Genomic DNA, 20,473 nt, shown 5'->3' with positions numbered 1-20,473 from the left:
ACTTCCTAATGAGCCTTTTATTTTTTCAAAAACAAGTTTTTTAAATAGCCACTTGGAAAAAAGTAAACTTCTGGACAGTATCACAGTATAATTCTATTTATTTTTGAAATGGATATATACAGTACATATTTAAAACACAAGAAAATTTAGAAGTAGAAGTTGATGATTTTAATGTTCTACTTTTTAATATCTATATGGCTAGAATTGCTCAGATGCACTGTCTTTATAATGTCTTAAAAGAAAGGACATTTCTCATCAAACTCTCTAAAACTCTGACAGTTACCTAAGGACTAATTAAAATAACAAATGTAGTATATTTGCACTTGCTAAGAAAATGTATAAAATAACCTACCATGCTAAGTGCCCAAATTCCAACCTTAAGAAAGAGATCTCCGTCCCACTCCATGCTAGGCACCGTGCTTCACACTGGCATACGGTGATGAACAAGATAAGCACCATCTCAAACGCTTCATTTCCACTCCACCCTAAAGCTTACGATTTCTAAAATACTCAATCTAAACCAACCAAAACCAACACGAAACACTCTCAAAATGATACATCATAGGTGTGGCCATTTCAGTAAATTAAAAATTTCTTTAGTAATTCATTTTCTAGTTTTTTTATAGGAATTATTACATAGTTTAGTATAATATTATGAACACTTGAGAGGTTCTGGAACCAAACCTGGGCTTAAAATTAGATTGTAGCATTTGCTGCACCTATGTGATCCCAGGGAGGCTTTCATTTCCTCATCTATAAAATGGGGGTAGGATAATAATAGTAAATCCTCAGAATACTGTTGTGAGGATTACAATTAAATGAGATTCTATATGTAAAAAGGCTTAGCACTATACATAATAAGTACTCAGTATACGTTAAACCATTATTATTGTTGTTGTTATTAAGACAATAGACAACCCTACACTATAAGAACCATTCACAACTTGCCAGTCTTATATCACTGCTACTTTTCCAAGAACAAATATATTTGTGTAAGTTTGTATATTAACACATAAAAGTACTTTTCAATATAAAAGCCCGTAACTGAAAGGTTTTTTTTAAATGTTTTTTTCAATTTATTTTTGAGAGAGAGAGAGACAGCGTGAGCAGGGGAGGCGCAGAGGGAGAGGGAGACACAGAATCTGAAGTAGGCTCCAGGCTCTGAGCTAGCTGTCAGCACAGAGCCCGATGCGGGGCTCAAACCCCACGAGTCATGAGATCATGACCCAAGCCAAAGTCGGACGCTTAACCCACTGAGCCACCCAGGCACCCCTGAAAGTTTTTATTTCCATAATAACACACCAGTATATTTATGATATTTATATATATTATATAAATACACACAAATGCATCAGGGCACACTGTCAAGAACAATGCTATAAACACATTAAGAACTAGTCTGCTGGGGCGTCTAGGTGGCTCAGTCCGTTAAGTGTCCGACTTTGGCTCAGGTCATAATCTCGCGGTTTGTGGGTTCAAGCCCCACATCAGGTTCTGTGCTGGTAGCTCAGAGCCTGGAACCTGTCTCAGATTCTGTGTCTCGCTCTCTCTCTGTCCCTCCCCTGCTCATGCTCTGTCTTTCTCTGTCTCAAAAATAAAATAAGCTATTAAAAAAAAAAAAAACAAAAAAAAACTTGTCTGTTGGCCATGGGCAGGGGGGTATTCAGACGATTCTAACTCATATACGTAAATTTTAAAAACTATTAGCATTGTTAACATGACATAGACAAATATCTTAAAATCCAGGCATCTATTAGTGATTAAAAACTCAATTTATATATACTACTTTAGTCTATAAAGTACATTCAGGAGTATTATCTCACCCAGTCCTTTCAACAACATAATGAAGCAGGCTTTTACCATTACCCCCGTTTTACCACAGAGAAAACTAAAGCTCAGCAAAGCTGAATTTCCCAAGAGCACACTAGTAGTGACAGGACTGATCTTAAAAGCCAAGGCCTCCGACATCATCACAGTTGTTTCATTTCCATTGGCCTGGGATATCTCACTAAAAAAAGACAGAAAATTGTGCTCAATACTTTAGGTGTGTCAGAGGCCTCCACAGGGCTTACACACGGCTGCCCAGTTTTACTCTCCTTATTTCCAACTTCAGTATTTCAAAAATTACACGCGTGTGGGGGGAGATGGGCATGGAGGAGGACACCTGTGGGGATGAGCACTGGGTGTTATATGGAAACCAATTTGACAATAAACTATTTGTATAAAAAAACAAAAAAACAAAAAAACAAAAATTACACGCATGTAATTATAAAACGTAGATAAGGAGAATTCATCCAAATCTGACCTTTCTTTCCTGCACTGGCCAATTAATACTAGAGATGATTTTACCCCGTATACTTAGCCTTTTGTATTTCACTTCTTTGTAACCACTGAAATTTATTTCATTTTAATGTTAGGTCTTAAAAAGTCAAGTTAATAGAAAATAAATAAAACCACTCATATTATGGAAGCATATCAGATCAAATTCCACAAATTTTCAACACATCTAAAGAATCTATTTAATGTCTAACATACAAATATTAACAAATTTCATTTCGTATTTATGAGAGAAAAAAAGGTTAGTTCTATTGTAGTGGGCTGGTTTGTTGTTTAAACAAGTACTTAAATAATTACTACTAAAGGCAGAATTTTCTTAAATAAACACAGCAGCCCTCACCAATAATATTGCATGAACTCTATTCAAGCTGGAAAAAGCCGGAATAGATACTAGCCAGGCAGGTAAGAAAGCCACTATCTGGATTCTGTATACCCTCAAACTAAAGCACATACATCACAACTTATGCTTACATTTTGCAATATTCCCAGATGTCCCTTTCCCTTCTCAAAAAGCTAAAAGAGACTAGCCATGGAGATAAAAATATCCTACAAGTTCAAGAGCCTAAAAGAAGTTAGTGTCCTAAAAGAGAAAAAGAATGTAAAGACTTATGATTTTTTTGAACCTAACATTTTAAGTACAACCCACAGACCTGAAACTACATTTTCTTTCTGGGGCTGCTCACTGGCCTCCAATACATCAATCCTGTAACACCGTGAACTGTGGTGATAGATTGGTTCATGCTTCTAAACACAACAGAATTTTCCCAAGGTTACATACACTGTGACGTGAGGAACATTTTTGCAGTTTCTTATTTTCATTAATCAAACTAGTTTGGATATTTTACCAGTGCAAACATTATGAGTGAAGAAATTTTCATTATCTTTTGAATTTTCCAAAGTCAACCAAGGGCTGTGGTACAGTGACAAAGAGCTGAATCCTGGTCAAAATTCTGCCACTGGCCGGTGGTCTGACTTCAGGCATGCATCACTTAGGGAGAAACTGAGGTACAAAGACATTTTATGTACAACAAAAAATTCTAAGGAATTGCCACAACATTACCATAGGACAAAAATCTCAAGGTCTTATCAGAAACAGGCTAGGCTTCTAATCAAATAATAATGTAAAGAGAGAGGGAAAAATGTGGAGCACACTATTTATTTAATAACAAGAACCACTACTACTACTGCTGCTGCTGCTAATTCTAAACATTTACTGAGGCTTTATTATGTATGTGCCAGGCACTGTGCCAAACACTTTCACAGATTTTAACATTTAATCCCTGCAACCACATTCTGATATTCATTAATAAAGAATCAGAATTTTAAAGAACAGAAAGAATAGAAACTTAAACTTCACAACTGAAAATATAAACAAATTATTAAAGAAACCTTACCTTTTTCTCTTTCAGACTACAACTTTGAGTATTAAATTTACACTAAAACTACATTAACTTTCAGGAATCTGTCTTCCATTTAAAAAATACCAAGATTCAAGGGGTGCCTGGGTGGCGTAGCCAGACTGACGTAGGCGTCACACTCGATCTCAGCTCCGGTCATGATCTTGCAGTTTGTGTTTGAGCCCCACATGGGGCTCTCCGCTGATGGTGTGGAGCCTGCTTGGGATTCTGTCTTTCCTTCTCTCTGCCCCTCCCCCACTTGTGTGTGCATGGAAATAAATACAAAAAATTTTTAAATAAAGAAAATACTGTTTCAAGATGTTGATAATTATGACAGAGTAATTTAAAAACCCTCTGAACTTAAATACAGGCACTGAATAACTGATCCCACTCAAAGGAAAGAGAACAGCATATGTACCAGGCCCTAATAAGGTCCTAATGCACTTTATATGCCGTAATTGTAAAGTGATCTAGCACCACAGAGAAATAAATATTTACAATTGCCAAGTTTTAAATATATAAACACACACATATATACACATGTATCAGTTATTTTATATGTAAATCTTTTAGCAGCTGATAAAAAAACAACAAACTAATCCAAGATAAACTAAAACAGTAGGGTGTTTCTGAAAACTCACTTTAGAATAACAGCACCATGATAATTATAATATTAGCAATCAAATTTTACTTAGCAGAAAGTTCAGAGAGGCTTGGGAAGCTGTTTGTATAAAATGGAGTAGACAAGAGGGAAGGGTTCTCTGTGCTGTTTAAATCAACTACAGGTCCCAGCATGCAATGCTCTAATCCGAAGTTAAGCAAAAACCCGAAATGCATCCTGGGACTTGTAGTAAGTAAATCACTTCACTTTATCACTGTTAAGTTTCAAGAAAGTCTGAACTATCTTAAGCACAATTTGACACGATCTTATTATCAGGGCCTAGTCAAACTCAGATCTAACTTCTTTGCTCTCTGCTCTGGCAGTTTCTTTAGCACATAGTGGAAAAAGTATCAATATTTAGATCAACATTTTCACATTAGAAAAACCTGCAGGATAAGCATATAAAAGAAATGCCTGAAAAGCAAAAAAGTCAACAATTTAAAATTTTAAAATTATTTTTAAAACCCCGATTTTTAAAGCCATTTTTTTAAAAAGCTTGGCTGGATCAGTTTCAAAGCTCTCTATCCCTCTCCCCCAAAAAAGTTTTAATTGCTCTATCAGGTTTTCTCTAACTGTTTTCAAGTTACATTTTATAAATAATTTTTCTCACAGAACATTCTCATATAAAAACATTTACCATACTCCAGTAATGCACACTAGGAAATATATTCTTATAGTAATACATACATATAACACAATCACACACACAAAAACAATAATACTTAAGTTTCCCTTTTGTCAAATCCTTACTCAGTATTTTTGGCCTCCACTTCTAGCCCCACATTTCACACACACGTTTCCAGAAAGAACACTTAGGAAAAAAAATATTCCAAGTACAGATTCGTTTCTCTCATCCACTGACCTCTTCTAAAAACACAAAAGATTTTTCTTAACTATCAATAACATGTCCAAACCCAAAGAGGTAACTTTGAGCCATCATTTATGTATTTACAGTTTCTATACACACCCCTATTTTCTGCAAGACTGAGGAAGGAGGCTGGGAAAGAACTAAGTGCAATCTGCATCAGGAGGCCTAACACAGGTGGTGGGTTATTTTCAGGCAACAGCACCTTCACAAACATGCTGTGGAATACAGTCCAAGAAATTCCTAACAAGGAAAAAAGATAAGCTGGCACACAAATTTAACACAATCCAGCTAAAAATCACCTGCAACACATGTTACTACATTTCACCATAAAAGTGACAGGCTACTACAGGATCTGAAGCTTCATCAATACAACATACTGTCCATAAGGCCAGAGATAGCAGTTGCCATGGTTACTATCACCCACTTTTATCAGGAAATTATTGTCATTACTCTGAAGTTTTGGTACTTATTTAAAAATCTAAAAAAAAAAAACCAGTCTAGGGTTTGAGTGTTAATTGAGTGAAAGAATCAACTACTGTTTGATTTCTAAGTATGCTGCTTTAGAGATGCACATGGTTAACAATACTTGGATCTGCAGCAGAAAAAAATCAATTCCTTTCTGCTGCTCCTTCTCCTCAAGTACTGACAGTTTGTATTCTCAATGCAGCCAAAACAATAAAACAAAACCCATCTTTTTGGCTTCTGTGTTTAAGTTATTTTTTGTCCCCTAGGCCCAGAGAGTCAAAATAAAGCCTAGATCACCAACCTGTTAGGCCCCATCCCCTTTCTATCTCCATATGACCAATTCACTTGTCTATTTACAAAAAACTGAAAACATTGATGATTCCAAAACATAGCAAAGGATAGTTTCCTTCAACATAGACTCGTTATTTTTTTTATTTCTTAAAACAGGGGTAGGCCTTGCAATGTATTGGAGGGAGAGAAATGGAGGGGTATTCAAACGGCCACACAAGTGTCTAGTGTGTGAAAGTTGCTACAGAAAGCCCAAAGGTTGACTGAATCTCACAGATCATCTCTAAAAGGGGAGTTCACCACCAGCCCCAGTTTAACACTGAACTAATAGGCCGGTAAATTAAAAGTTATTCTTAAACATCTATTTCAGCATTCTCACAAAAGATAACTCCAGAAATTTAATACACAAATAAGAATTATAGAAAAGCCTAGAAAATAGCGAGCCACATATACACACCAACAAGAAGATATATGCTATTTAAGAAGTAATTATCTACAATAAATTTAAAACAGCGTTAGCATATTACCTCCTTAAAAAATAATCTCAAAGCAGCAAAAGTAGACACCTGCTAAAGCTAAAGTGATCAAAATATATTGCTATGCTCCTAAAGAATACTTAGGGCCTACATGTACAAAAAGTTCCTGAGAAGTCAACAAAAATCATGACTATTTCCCAAGACAAATAAACACAAAAATTCAAACATATTTCAAGAAATCAAGGCTGAATATAGATATGAAGGGTTTCTGTCAAAGGTTAGAGACCTAAAACTTTAATCCCTTCCTTTTCTCCCTTTGAATAGCAACTAAATACAAAAGCCTTCGGCAATAAAATACTAAGAATACAAAATTTAAAAGCACATTACCATAACCTTCAGTATTTCCTTTAAAAAAAAAAAAAAAAAACTTTAGTATTCACTGTCCGTAGGACGAAAAAGTTACCCTGAGAGGTTTCATTTTTATCTAAACAGTCAAAATGTTTTTCTCGCTTCACAGAGAAAAAAGTTCCTAGATTTAATTTCTAATTAAAGAGGCTATTTCATAAAGAGCAGTCACTTCTAAAATTTAAGATACTAAACCTTTTGATATGCTCATAAACACCGGGACTCCCAATTATCTCTATTTTATTTTATTTTAGTACAAATTTGTGAGAAGAGTCTATTAAAAAAGCCACAAATCAAGGCTCTGAGTTTTAAACTTTTGGGTTATTTTTACACAAAAAAATATTTCAGTGCACTCCTCTAGATTTGAGTAGTCATTTCCTCATGCATCCCTCTAAAACAGACAAAATAATATACGCACATACCTAATACTAATACACACAGATATACATCTTTTTCACTTTAAAACAAGCTTGAAAGCTTTAGTTGGTAAGAATTTCTCAGAAAGTTAGCAGAATCCCTCAAAATAATCAAAACCTTAACTGTGACATCTGTTACTCTGTGTGTTAATGAGAGTCTATAGAAGAATCCAGGAACTTAAATATTCACTAAAATCAACTACTACCACATCAATGAAAAAAAGAAGAATGTTAATGGAGGATACATATCTCACAGGATCTACAAAAAGAAAAATGATCTTTTTTTTTTTTTAATTATGAGAAACTGCCTCCGCAGCATTTTCTTAACAAAGCTTCAAAACTGTAACAAAGAGCTTTTTGGAAACCACAGTAGCATTTGAAAAAATTTTCATAAAGTGTTGGGGGTACACTTTTAATGTGCTTGCTCATTTCCCAAATGATGTGGATAAAGTTAACATTTTAAAAACAGAAGTTTCTGTCCATGTATTAATTAGTTACCCATCTCAACATCTGCATGCCTTCTGACAATTTACAAAGAACTTCTACATGTATTATCTCATTTGATCTTACTGAGAAAAAAGTACAGTATTATGCCTAGAAAACCGACAAAATGCAAAGCAGGTTCATCAAATTTTCTGCACATTTCTAACTGTCTAAAACTTTGATATAAAACTTTGCAAGCCACCACTGTAGCATATTTCCAGGGATAAATCAATTCACCTAACACTAATAGAGTTTCAAAGGAGCATGTGCTGTAGATGCTATGAAACTTTCATCTTTATGCAGTTATTGTTACTAACGGACATATCAGCAATGATATATCAGAGACATAACTTTACTTATAGCTCAAGAATCTCTTTGGAGACCCAACTCAAAGACATCAACCATATGTATTTATAAAGCTGTGCCTAAGAATTTATCTATTAGGCTCACTGTCCATAGATGTGAGAGACATAAACACAAAAAATTAAATTTTTTTTCCATATAGTATCTCCCTTTTGAGAATCTCAAGTACTCTATCCTATTTGTATTAATATTATAGGGATGACACAAAAACCTAAAGCCCCAAGTCATACCAACTTCTTTTGTTTATAGCCATTGCACATAATTTGTTCATGTATGTGTCCAGCACTCCACTCACCAATACAAGACTAACTGATCATCAAAATAATTCTAAGAGCACTCTGTACCTAAGCGTGGCATTAAGCTATCCACAATAACAAAGCCACTTTGCATAATATTATAAGCAGGTAAAAAACAACAATTTCAGTATCAAATTGAAACACAGTTTATTAATGGACTTTTAAATGGACTTACTCAAAGTTCTTCCTGGAACTTTAAGGTGTTAATCTTGTTGCTTAGCTGAAGTTAATAGAGCTATAATAAGTAGCAAGACCCTCAGATTTGCTCTATCTTGCGGTAGCACCTCCTGCTGGACAGCATTTAGAGTTCTTCATGTAAGCAGAAGAAGAGTATTTTTGAGGCAGCTTCTCCCAGATGACTGAATGGGGAGAAGGATGGACCCTTCAAAGCTAAAAGAAATAGGGCCCTGTCTATCACTTATACCTCTTAAAAAGAAAATCTAGCATAGGTACGACTCTTTTTAATCTATCACTATTCTGGTTCCATAAAGACCTGCCTGAAGTCCAAAGTGCAACATGCTTAAATAAAGCTTCCAAAATTATCTGAAAACTACCTTTAAAAGCCTTCAAAATCACTCAAGCAAAAGACTTTATTACGGCCAGTCAAGCAATGACAGTCATATTGCAAATACCATTACGTTAACAAAAGCAAAATTCTGACATAAAAAAAAAAAAGCCCTGGAATATTTTTAACATATTAGCCAGAAGTTTGTGTTTTGAGAATTTTCTGCACTATTACTATGCTCCTTTTAAGGACAGTTGTCTATCTACACAAGTTTTAAGTACAGAAATTTTTTGAAACAAGAGTATGACTGCACACAAAAATATCCTCGCTGCCATTAAGAAGTATGTCTTGATATTTTAAAATGTATTCTGCAGACATTTTAAGTACCCCCTAATAAGCTAGTATTAAGCCCACAATGTAGAGTCCATATACAAGTGAAGACAGAAATAAAGAATAGAAAGAAACTTACCAAAATCAGTAAAAAATGTAGTAACAGTTTCCTACAATGCTGTGAAACCAAGTAAATTGTGAAACTTAAGAAAAAAGGGGGGGAGGGGGCTACTCTTCAAAAACCAAAAGCAAAACTGACCTATTTATTTCTAGTGCCCAAATGTGAGACAACACCAGATGTAAACAAAACAACATAAACACTGAAAAGTACACTTAGATGTCTTAGCTCCAATTTCAGTTCCTTACCAGGCCCTCAATAAAGCCAGAGACGTTCATGAGTATCCTCTCTAAAAGAGATATTCTAGCTCCCTGCCCTAAAGAACTCCTATAAAGTGTGTCTATGAAAAGGCTTCCTTCCTAGAGTGCACAGCTGCTTTAAAAAAAAAGAAAAAACTTTCACCAACCCAAATTAATCTGATTCTAATATTCAGCTATCAATTATTAATACAGGAATGTTCTCCCTTTAACGTCCCCAGCTAAAACATCTACATTCCTGACACCTACCATGAACAAAAAATGCACCGCTTACACCCCAGCTATGGGGCAAATCTCTGAAATCCAAAACACAGCCACAAAGTTCACTGTCAAGGCCAATGCTGAGGCCCACACACGCCCGGACCTCAACTCACATCTGAAATTCCAGAAAGCCACACTTGCAGACATCATTTAAAAACAACACAATGTGGACGTGCAGAGTGAGATCCTCTACTTCAAGACCTAAACAAAGAATATTTCAACATATGCCCTGAATATGATGACACCGGATTCACCAATGAAAATAAAACCTGCCTACCATAAGCAGCCCTACCCTCATCTCAACAACTCAACTACTTAGAAATCACTCTCAGCACATCTGCACCCTACAACCGGCGTGTGGCCTTCTCCGGGGGTGCAAGCCACAGACAAAGTTGAAACGAGACATTCTTCCCCTGATGCCCAATCTCGGTATCAACCCCTCCCCTACCAGGGCCACCTTGCTGCTACCCACCATAGCGAACGTGGTCAGGGGAAAAAAAGAAATCCTAACAGCACCGCTCAGCAGAATAAAGAGACCAAAGAGAGGATGACGAGAAGTGTTGGGAACTGCGTGCACGACGGGGCTGGACCAAACGGAAAGAGTCCCACTCCGCGCGCCCCTCCCCCCGGCGGGGGCGCGGGCGGGGGAGGGGCGGCCGCGGCCCCTCTCGGAGCGGCCTGCCGGCCCCGGCCCGCGCGGGGTCCCGGGGGCGCCCCGCGGCCGCGGGCGGCGGGGGCGAGTGCGGGAGGGCCGGCCCCGGGGTGAGGGGTGCAGGCAGACTCTCCGGAATAACAAGTTGCAGAAGAAGAAGAATAAGCGGAATTTCCCCAACGCTGCTCCGGCCACCCAAGACAAATGCACCAACACACACACACACACACACACACACACACACACTCGGGCCCGGCAGCGTCAGCAGCCGCAGCTTTTTTTTTTTTAAACCAGATCCCTCAGTCACCAAACAAGATGGTTTTCCAAAAAAAAAAAAAAAATTAATTAAATAATCATAATAAAAACTTCCCCCCGACAGCATCCCGAAGGGGGGGGGGGGGCAGGGTGGTGAAGGAGCCAAAGGGACCATCCCCGGGCCGAGGGACAGCCGAGGGGGCGGACGAGGCTCTGCGCCCCCCGCCCCCGCCGGCGGCCCCCCTCCCCGGCCCCCCGCCGGGACAATGTGACGCCCCCTCCCCGCCACCCCCGACGCGCCGCCTCTGTCACCCGCTTCGGCCCAGCACTCTGCGCCCAGGCTCCCGAGGCTGCTCATAAACTTACTTCCAATTTATCCTGGGGAGGGGTGGAGGGCAGAGGGAAGGAAGGGGGAGACAAGGTTTTTCCATTGTCTTTTTTTTAGGGGGGGAGGAATAGGAAGGGCACGCAGGGGGGCGCCCCGAAGGGGAAGTTATTGCTCAAATCTCAAGTTGACTGAGGGGTCCTGACGAGAACACCCCCCTTTCCCTCCTCCCTCCCACACACCCCTCCCCTCCCCCTCCCTCCCCCCCACAACAAACTCCAAGCAGGCAGCCCCAGTTCCTCCCAGAGACAAACACCAGAGACAAGACAGAGACGGGGAGAGGGGGAGAGGGGGAGAGGGGGAAGGGGGGAGGGAGGGGAAAGAGAGCTACTCAAGAAAAAAAGAGAGTGAGGAGAAGAGAGAATGGAAAAGCTGGGATACTGCACCCTCCTGCTGCTGGCTGGCTGTCCCCCCTGGCAGCTGGAGGCAGGAACTCTGAGCAGTAGAAGCAGGAGGAGGAGGAGGAGGGAACTCTTCTTCATGGGGAGGGAGGGAAGAAGCTGGAGCTGCTGCTGCTGCTTCTGCTGCTGCTCTGGGCCTCTCGCACTTTTTAGATATTAGTGTGTTAAGATGGTAGGTTGTTCCCTTCTCCCTCCTCCTCCTCCTCCTCTCCTCTCCCTCACTCACTCTCTCTCTCTCCCTCTCTCTCTCTCTCTCTCTGGGCTGTTTCTTTCCTCCTCTTCCCCAGGCAAGGGGGGGTGGGGAGGAGGGGGTGGGGGGAGGAACTGGATCCTCCTCCTCCTCCTGGAGAGACACACACAGGCCCCGGGCCGGAATAGGGGTGGGGGGGAATCAGAGCAGCAGGAGAGAAACTGTGGGAGACAAACAAGCCCAACTCTTCATCCTCCTCCTCCTCCTCTCAGCAGCAGCAGCGAGCACCACCAGCCCATTCACCACCCGGCCCCGGGCCGCAGCACCTCCGCCGCCTCAGCCCGGGGATCCCTCCGCCCAGGCCCAGACACACTCGCCCGCGCGGGAGCCCGCCGCGCGGCCCCGCCGGCCCGCCGCCGCCGCCGCCGTGCGCGCCCCCGCCGCTCCCGAGAGCCGGGCGAGAGGGACTGGGGCTGGGAAAGCGGGGACGAGGGCGGGGGGGGGTGGGAGAGAGAGGAGGCGCCGGGGTAGAGGGGCACGGCGGGGAGGGAGGGGGCCGCCGGGCGGAGTTGTACGGCGGCCGGCCCGGGCCCCCGCGTCTCGGCCGGCGGCTCTCGGGCCGCCCGGGCCCCCCCCCACCCGGGGCGACGGGGCGGCGGCGGGGGGGGCGGCGGCGGGGGCCCGCGGCGGCGCTCGGGCGGGCGGACTACTTGACGTGTCGGTGCGGCGAATTTATTTCACTTTGCCTAAGGAACGGGGTGTGCTGCGGCCCCCATTGCCTAGGGAAAAAACCCGGATGTAAAGTGAGTGAAACTAAACTAGAGTGAAGTAGGGCAGCAGCAGCCAAACTCCAGTGCAGCGGCGGCGGCGGCGGCGGTGATGGGGCTGAGCACGGAGCGGCGGCGGCCAAACTCCGGGGCCGCCGCAATGATGGGCCCGTGCAGCGCCGCAGCTCGGCTCCCATGTAGCTGCAGCCGAGGCGAGGCCGGAGCCCGCTGCGGCCCCCCCAACTCCGCGGCCCGAGCCCAACTCCCCCCTCCCGCCGGCAGGAGCTGCAAAGGGCTCCGGAGCGGCCCCAACTCCCTCTAGTGCAACAGCAGTTTTAAGGGGGGAAAAAAGCCGCGAGGGCAGGAGCGAAGGGAAGCAATGGGGAAGCACTGCAATGGGGGAGCGTGGTCCAGGCAACAGGAGAAAGATGCAACCTCAAGTCGAATGCAACATGCAATCCCCGGCCGCCGCTCGCCCGCTCCCTCCCCTCGCCACCCCGCCCCCTTTCCAAATAACTACCCTTGAACCACTTTATTAGCCACACTTAGTCCCACACTCGCGTCAGGGAGGGGCGGGGGACGGGGTCCTTCCCTCACCTTTATTTATTGCTGCTTTCTCCCCCCTCTCCATGTTTTTTATTCTTAAGTTCTTTTGTTCTAAGGGGGATGATGGCATTTACTTTTCTGCTTTGTGTAGCAGGGCAATCACTGGGAATCGGCCACGTATAATCCGGCGGTTTGTCATATTTTATTAGTGAAAGTATTTTATGCCTATTCTACCTCCAAGGACTGTAACATGGAGAACTGCAGGGAGGAGAAAAAAAAAAATATCAGAGGAATTCTTGTTTTGAGAGCTTTCTTGGCGGGGAGGGGAGGGCCCCCTCTTTTTTTGTTGGGGGTTTATTTAGATTTTCAAATCGATAGTTTTCAACTTAAAGCTTGATGTTTTTGTATGGATATACTACTAGATTCTAAAATAACCCCCAGCCACAATAAAGGAAAGAAAGTCCAGAATCCTAGATTAAAGGAAAAAATCCCTACTGGACAGTGATATTATCTGGTCTGTGCAGCACGATGGACTTAACGTAGTGTTGGCCTTCGAATGTTAAATAACAATAAACCCCAACCTCAACTGAATACAAATGGGGGGTGGGAGTGGTTTTGTTTTTAAGGCTCAGCACTTTTGTAGCATCTGCCACTACGCATTTTCCAGGCATTGATTAGCCATGCAAGTCCCATAGGCATGAAGTCCAGTTTTTGCAGATAAAGAGCAACAGTGGTGAGATGATTTGCCCAAAGTCAAAGTGAGTCATTGACAGAACCAGAAATAGCCTTAGACTCTGTTTGTTACTAGTCACATCTTTCCCATTAAATAGTATTTCCTCCAAGAAATAAATAGTATTTAAAAATAAATAGACGTTCTTTACCTTGTTATGCATTTCCACCAGAGGTGCTTTGAGATCCTTGGGTATGAAGGTGTTGTTTTCTTACTTCTGTGACCTGCAAAATTAAGTTGAGTTTCTCAAGAAAAAAAAATTTTTTTAATTCTGATTTCTTAAAGCTTAGGAAAAATATGGGCTTTCTTTTACATGTGTAAGCCATTTAGTACTCTGAGCTTTATATTTTAAAAAAAAATTCACAGTGTGTAAGAGTTTGGGAACGCAAATGAAAATCCCTATAAATGATTCAAGAAGCCTGGATGAACTCATAATGTTGTGAAACTGAACCCATAACACAGTCAAGATGAATAATGGAAGGACAAGTTGGGTAGTGAGACCCAGCTTTGCCACCTAGAGATAACTCTAATGTATTTAAAAGATGAATTAAGTCAGGGCCTTTCAAACTGGACCAGCCAGGCACTGGAACCACAACCTAATGGGGTCATTTCAAATCAGCCCAGGCTGTCAAAAAAAAAATTTTTTTAGGGCAAGACCGCTTTAGTGTTCTTTCTGGAAAAAAAAGTTAAAAATGTTTCCGAATTTCATAGAAAAAATTTAGAAACTCACATGGTGCCTGAGTGTGTAAATGGTACAGAAGAGGAGCCAGTAAACTTTTCTCTGTAAAAGCCCAAATCATAAATATCTTAGACTGCAGACCATGGAGTCTTGGTCACAACTTCTCAGCTCTATGCACAAAAGCAGCCATAGAAAATATGTAAACATATGAGCCTGGCTGTGTTCTAATAAACCTTTTATTTATGGGCCTTGACATTGGAATTTCATGTACTTTTCTTGTGTCACAAAGTATTCTTTTAATTTTTTCAACCATTGAAGAAAAATGTTAAGGCATTTTTAGCTTGCGGGCTCAGCCAAGGGGGTGAGCAGGATGGCCCACGGGCTGTGTTTTACCAACCCTGGCTTGAGAAGACTAAAGTTGACAAACATTAAGATGTTTGTTTATCAAGCAAACATCACTGTCATACAAAATCATGTTTTAGATATTTACATTTAATTAAAATATTTTAACCAATTGTCTTAACACTCCTATAACTATCAAACTCTATGGAAAGGAAGAGCTGTGATTCATTGATAGATAATGTTTCCATTTACATACTCTCTCCCTTTCTAATATGGTATGCAGAGGAACCAAGCTGACCCACATTCAGGCACCTGGATAGTACCACTCCTTTCCAACTAAGACACCTTGGGCAAGTTACTTCACCTTTGAAATCCTCAGTTTTCTTAATCTTGTAGAACGCAACGGCGTCATTTATTTTGTAGGGTTGTTGAGAAGAAGGAATAAAATAATTCATGTGAAGTGCTTGGTACAATGCCTGGTACATGGGACTGGATAATACATGCTTTCCCTTTGCCCTCAAATTCATTTCCTGAGCTAACATACCTCTGCAGTAAGTGAATGCTTCCCAATATCTTGTCAGCGCAGATGTGGGCTATGAAGTCCACGGATTCTTGGGTGAGTCAAGGTTATGGAGTCGCTATTTTTTGTGATACATTTTGATGGGACTGTCTCAGTTTCTTAGCATGCCAGTCATGGGCACTTGATAGACACACACTAGCTATATGGCCTTAGACAGATACTTAAGCCTTCTGCACCTTGGTGTTTCTCAAGCACAAATTAAAGACAATCCTGGTTGGATTTTTGAAAGGGTTATGTAGCATAAATACTAAAGAAAAAAAGGCTAACAGTGAGTATAAGTTAGTGAAAAATCTGAGAAATAAGCTGAAAATGGAAAGTTTGCTTTCAGAAGCTCCTTTGAAGTAAATCATTCAACTTCTGGACACCAATGACATAATAATAATAGCAGGTGCACAGTAACTTAGAATCTTTCCTAAAACCTGTTTACTCCCCCAATAGCCATCAAAACCCTGTTGAGCAAAAGTAAACTCAAATTTCGAGTGCTTTTAAATATTGGAGTACAGTTTTAAAATTTGTATTAAAAGTGGTCAAATCTACCTGTGATTTCTATATGTATTCCTGCCTTTCATTCCATGCTTCCAGAGGTCACCCAAACTCCAAGATTAGAAAAATAACTATAATTTTCTTCTTGTATTTTTATGGCTTCTATTTTTTACATTTACCTTGTTACCATGTTTATGTATATATATACATGTATATTACCATATATACATGATAATAAGGTAATAATTATATATATATTTGCTGTAAGAGGAAGGAGGTAGGAATCTAACTTTTATTTGATAGAAAATGTTTAATATCGGGATTCTATTGGGTAATATAAAATGTCATTCAAAATGATAAAACAACCCCCTATGAGGACTATCAGTCTAATGCAGAGATACTGTAAATATAGGAAAAATAGAAGCTTATACTAATATTACACGGAGGTATTATGTGTTATAATACAAAACGAAGTTTCTTATAAATTTTCTTATTTTACAGTTTTGTAATAGTAGAGTACACACTGTACCCGTGGATAGTAAGGTGTTTTGTGTTTGTATTTGTACATGATTGTTCCTGATGTTCTGATGGTATTTGAGAATATTTCAAATAAGGTAATGAAACGTCCCCCCAAAGGGCTAATTGAACAAGCTTTCTTTTTTTCTTTTTAATGTTTATTTATTTTTGAGAGAAAGAGAGAATGAACGGGGGTGGGAGCAGAGAGAAGGCGACAGAGAATCCAAAAGCGGGCTCCTAGATGACAGCACAGAGCCCACTGAGGGGCTCAAACTCAAGAATCAGGAGATCATGACCTGAGCCAAAGCCTGATGCTTAACCGGCTGAGCCCCCCAGGCAAGTTTTCTTAGCCAACTCCCCTCGCCTGTCCTGTTCACTCAACTACTATCCTTTTTTTCTTAGATTGAAAAGTAACCCCCTTGTCTCTTAAAAGGTCACCCTAAAGGAGATTTCAACTGTCTGAAGGTCCTCCTTCATTGAGGCAGAGAGGTAACTATGAGAGTTCACCAGGTCTTCTTTTCTAATTCTTACTGGGCTGGAATAAATGAAAACCTGGCTTGTACCAACAAAGTACTTAGATAAGTAGAGGAGACCTACCAATGTGATTTTTAAAGAATTATGACAGAAAATCCCCAGTGACTAGCAGAAGTTGAATGTATGTTCTTTCTCCCCACTGTCTCAGTGGTTTCTGATCTTTTAAAAATCTTCACTTTAACTACCTTGTGCGTGCGTTTACAGAAAGCCCAAATCATAATTGGAAATGGATCAGGTATAACTTGTAAATAAATAAATATTAGTGGATAAGCAGTTGGCTCTCTCGAGAATACCTTCAATTTCATTACTTCGCCATAATCTCCAAGGTCAACTGAATCCTAAGCAACATCAGGGGTGTGTGTATGTGTATGTGTGTTTAATAGAATTAACTAGACCAGAGCTCCTGAACCTTAGCACTATTGACATTTGGGGGCCAGATCATTTTTGTTGTGGGCAGCACTGTAGGATGTTGAAGCAGCATTCCTGGCCTCTACCTACTAGATGCCAATAGCATCTCCCCCACAGTGATGACAAGCAAAGATATCGCCAGACATTGCCAAATGTCCTGGGGGCGGGGGGAGGTGCTGGCGGGGAGGGCAGGGGGAAAGAAGGTAAAATTGCACCAGGGGTGGCAGGGGGCTTGGGGTGCAGGATGAAAACCTCTGAACTAGACCTAACACCAGGGACAAATTTAGATGTGTATTTGCATGTACGTGACTCTGCCTTCTACATAGAAGCAGATCCCCATTCTTTTCCAAAAGTAACTGATATAGAGCAGGGGGCCTAAGCTGGACCTGTTGTTAAAAACAAAAATGGTTGCAATTAGAACTGTAGAAACGCCTGCCTTGAAGCTGCCGAGCTGCTAAAAATATCACAGGAAGATCCTCCAAGACTGGAGATGTTAAAAGAATTTTATCATCTTATTATTTCCACCTTTAGATTATCCATTATCAACATAAATAAATTGCACTTTGGGCTTAAGCAATGATGTTATCTACTGGAAGACATTCCCAGATTTGGAGTCTGAGAACCGGAGCTTGGGTCTGAGCTCTGCAAATGTCTAGTTAATCACTTTATCTCTCCGGGTCTATTTCCTTGTCCAAAATGGGGAAAACAATAATACTTAATCCACTGGATTGCTGTGAGGGTCCAAGCTGTTAGCGAGAAGTAGCAGGGCTTATTCTTGAGGAATTCGGTACACTGGAAACATACAGCCCTGGGTTGACTTTGAGCACACGGTGCACTATTACAAGCCACACTTTCCTTATATGCAAAATGTAGAAATGTTCATACGACTTCGTAGAGTTGTTATGGAGGTTGAATGAGATAATGTGTCCTATGTGCCCGGTAAATATTATTATTGGTCTTTGGTAAATTGCATCAAGTTGTACAAATACATATCATTTTATTGTTACTCCTTTTCTGTGGGCATTGAAACCTGGAAATCTGAAAGACAAACCAATACACCTATATGAGTGAAACCCTGTTATAAATACGGAGCTTTCCAAATTCCAATCAAGTGAAAGCAGCATTAAACTATAGTGTGAAATCTTCCATCTTTCCTGTTAAATCAGTTAGGGCACAGGTTTGTTGCAATAACACAAGGTTCTCTTCCCCTTATCGAAATAATGTTCTAATATAAAGTTTTTTACAACCTCTGTATCACATAAAACACACGGGGTCAGGCATAGATAGCATGCCCAGCTAGCATAATGTATGTCCATTCCTGAATATTGGAAACCTGACTAGGTACAGTTGCAAAACTCACCTTCCCCCAGAGCGTTGGCAAATTGCACTGCAGTTCTAAAATGGGGTGCAGGAAGGTGTTTCTTAAGTTAAAGTATAAAGAGATCTGGAGAGATCTTTTATAGAAACTTTTTAATTAAAGTATAACATTCATACAGAGAAGTGCACAGATCACAGGTTGTACAAATCAGTAAATTTTCACAAGGCAAACACACTTATGTAATCCTTGGGGTTTTTTAAAGGTTAGAGAATCCTGTGATAAACATGTATTTTATCATTAGAGGATTTAAAAAAAAGGTTATTATGAATTTGAAAAAAACAAACAGTGGAGATATCCCACACAAGACAAATGGCAATATTGCAAAATGATAAATTGGAATCAGCTTGCCAAAATCAAGTATATCTACCAAAATTTGGTATATCTACCACTTGATATACGATTCTGGACAACTACCTTCACGTGCCTCAGTCTTCTCACCTGCTAAATGGGGGTAATAACAGAATTGTTATTGGGAATAAATGAAATAATACTTGTAAAATTTGGACGAGTTTCAGCACATAAGCTCTTCATACATGTAAACAATTATCTGTTTAGGGTGATTTCCCAAGGGACAATAGGAAGTTATGGAGATCACAAGAATTCTTTTAGAAAAGAGGGAAATTTGCACAGAAGGGGAGCTGGATCAGAACAGCAAAGGGGTGCTAACACTGAGCCCCGGGACCAGCAAAGGCTAGAAAATGAAGCCTGCGAGAAGCAGGGTACCTGGAGGCGGCAGGCAGGGTGATGAACCAAGGGGCTGTAAAGATAGTGCAGTTCTGAACAGAAAGCCACAGGGGTGTGCCTGGCATCCAAACAGGACATGACCTGATTTTTCAGAGACCAGAGTAAGGTCTAGGAGTGATTGTTTGTTTGATGTGGGCCTAGAGAGAGGAACGAGAGAAGCAGCAGCCATAGGAATCATAATCCTGGGGGCCAGAGCCTTGAAAGGCCCGGGCACTGAAGGAAGGGGACTCCTTTAGGGCTTTATCCAAGGTTACGAGGCTGGAGCTACTTATAGCTTAGGAATGACCTCAAGTGTATATTGTCAGGCCTGGCACCCCTTCACACTGAAATAAGATGTAATTGTGCACTTGAATCGACTTGGATCCTGAGTGAGAGAAAGAGGTACTACTAAGGAAGAATGGAGGCAGGTTGCATCTCAAAACCTAGACATGGCAGGGAAACCTCCCCTCTAGATGATGACAGCAAGGAATTGCCCCAAATCCAGCCAGCAAACAGCCGGCTGGAACTTAGGAGTGTCCCTATTTCTTCATCACCATCTCAATCTTGAAATGGCTTAGCAGTGCTCTAAGAGTCTTTAATTTTTTTTTTATGTTTATTTATTATTGAGACAGAGAGAAACAGAGCATGAGTGGGGGAGGGGCAGATAGAGAAGGAGACACAGAATCCGAAGCAGGCTCAGGGCTCTGAACTGTCAGTACAGAGCCCAACGCAGGGCTCAAACCCACAGACCGTGAGATCATGACCTGAGCCGAAGTCGGATGCTCAACCGACTGAGCCACCCAGGTGCCCCACTCTAAGAGTCTTTAAAAGGAAACAGTCTGGTTTCTTTTTCCTTGACCGGTAGCAAGGGATGCATCAATATATAAGGTTCAGCAGTACAATTTTGGTGAACCCGTGTGTGACCCCGGGTCATCACTTTCATGAAACATCTGTCACTAATGAATAAAGGCTATGAAG

The 20,473-nt window shown here is 41.0% G+C and overlaps 1 protein-coding gene across 11 annotated transcripts in view; it reads right to left on the bottom strand.

Annotated features, from left to right (window-relative positions):
• PHF21A (PHD finger protein 21A) overlaps window positions 1–20,473 on the bottom strand; it is a 229,705-nt gene that overhangs the window by 180,079 nt on the left and 29,153 nt on the right. For 8 of the 11 annotated variants that reach the window (XM_039226770.1, XM_039226764.1, XM_039226761.1 and 5 more), the window contains exon 1: window positions 11,605–11,844. The gene's annotated coding sequence lies outside the window, so the exon portion shown is untranslated. Of the gene's footprint in view, window positions 1–8,630; window positions 8,650–11,604; window positions 11,845–14,003; window positions 14,077–20,473 lie in introns of those variants that run through there. The other 3 variants (XM_039226763.1, XM_039226765.1, XM_039226768.1) reach the window with 2 other exon arrangements.

Source organism: Hyaena hyaena, unplaced genomic scaffold, assembly GCF_003009895.1.
Source record: "Hyaena hyaena isolate Hyena2069 unplaced genomic scaffold, ASM300989v1 scaffold_23, whole genome shotgun sequence".
NCBI lineage: Eukaryota > Metazoa > Chordata > Mammalia > Carnivora > Hyaenidae > Hyaena > Hyaena hyaena.
Note: the sequence above shows the minus strand (reverse complement) of the source record. Positions and strands in the feature narration are given on the sequence as shown.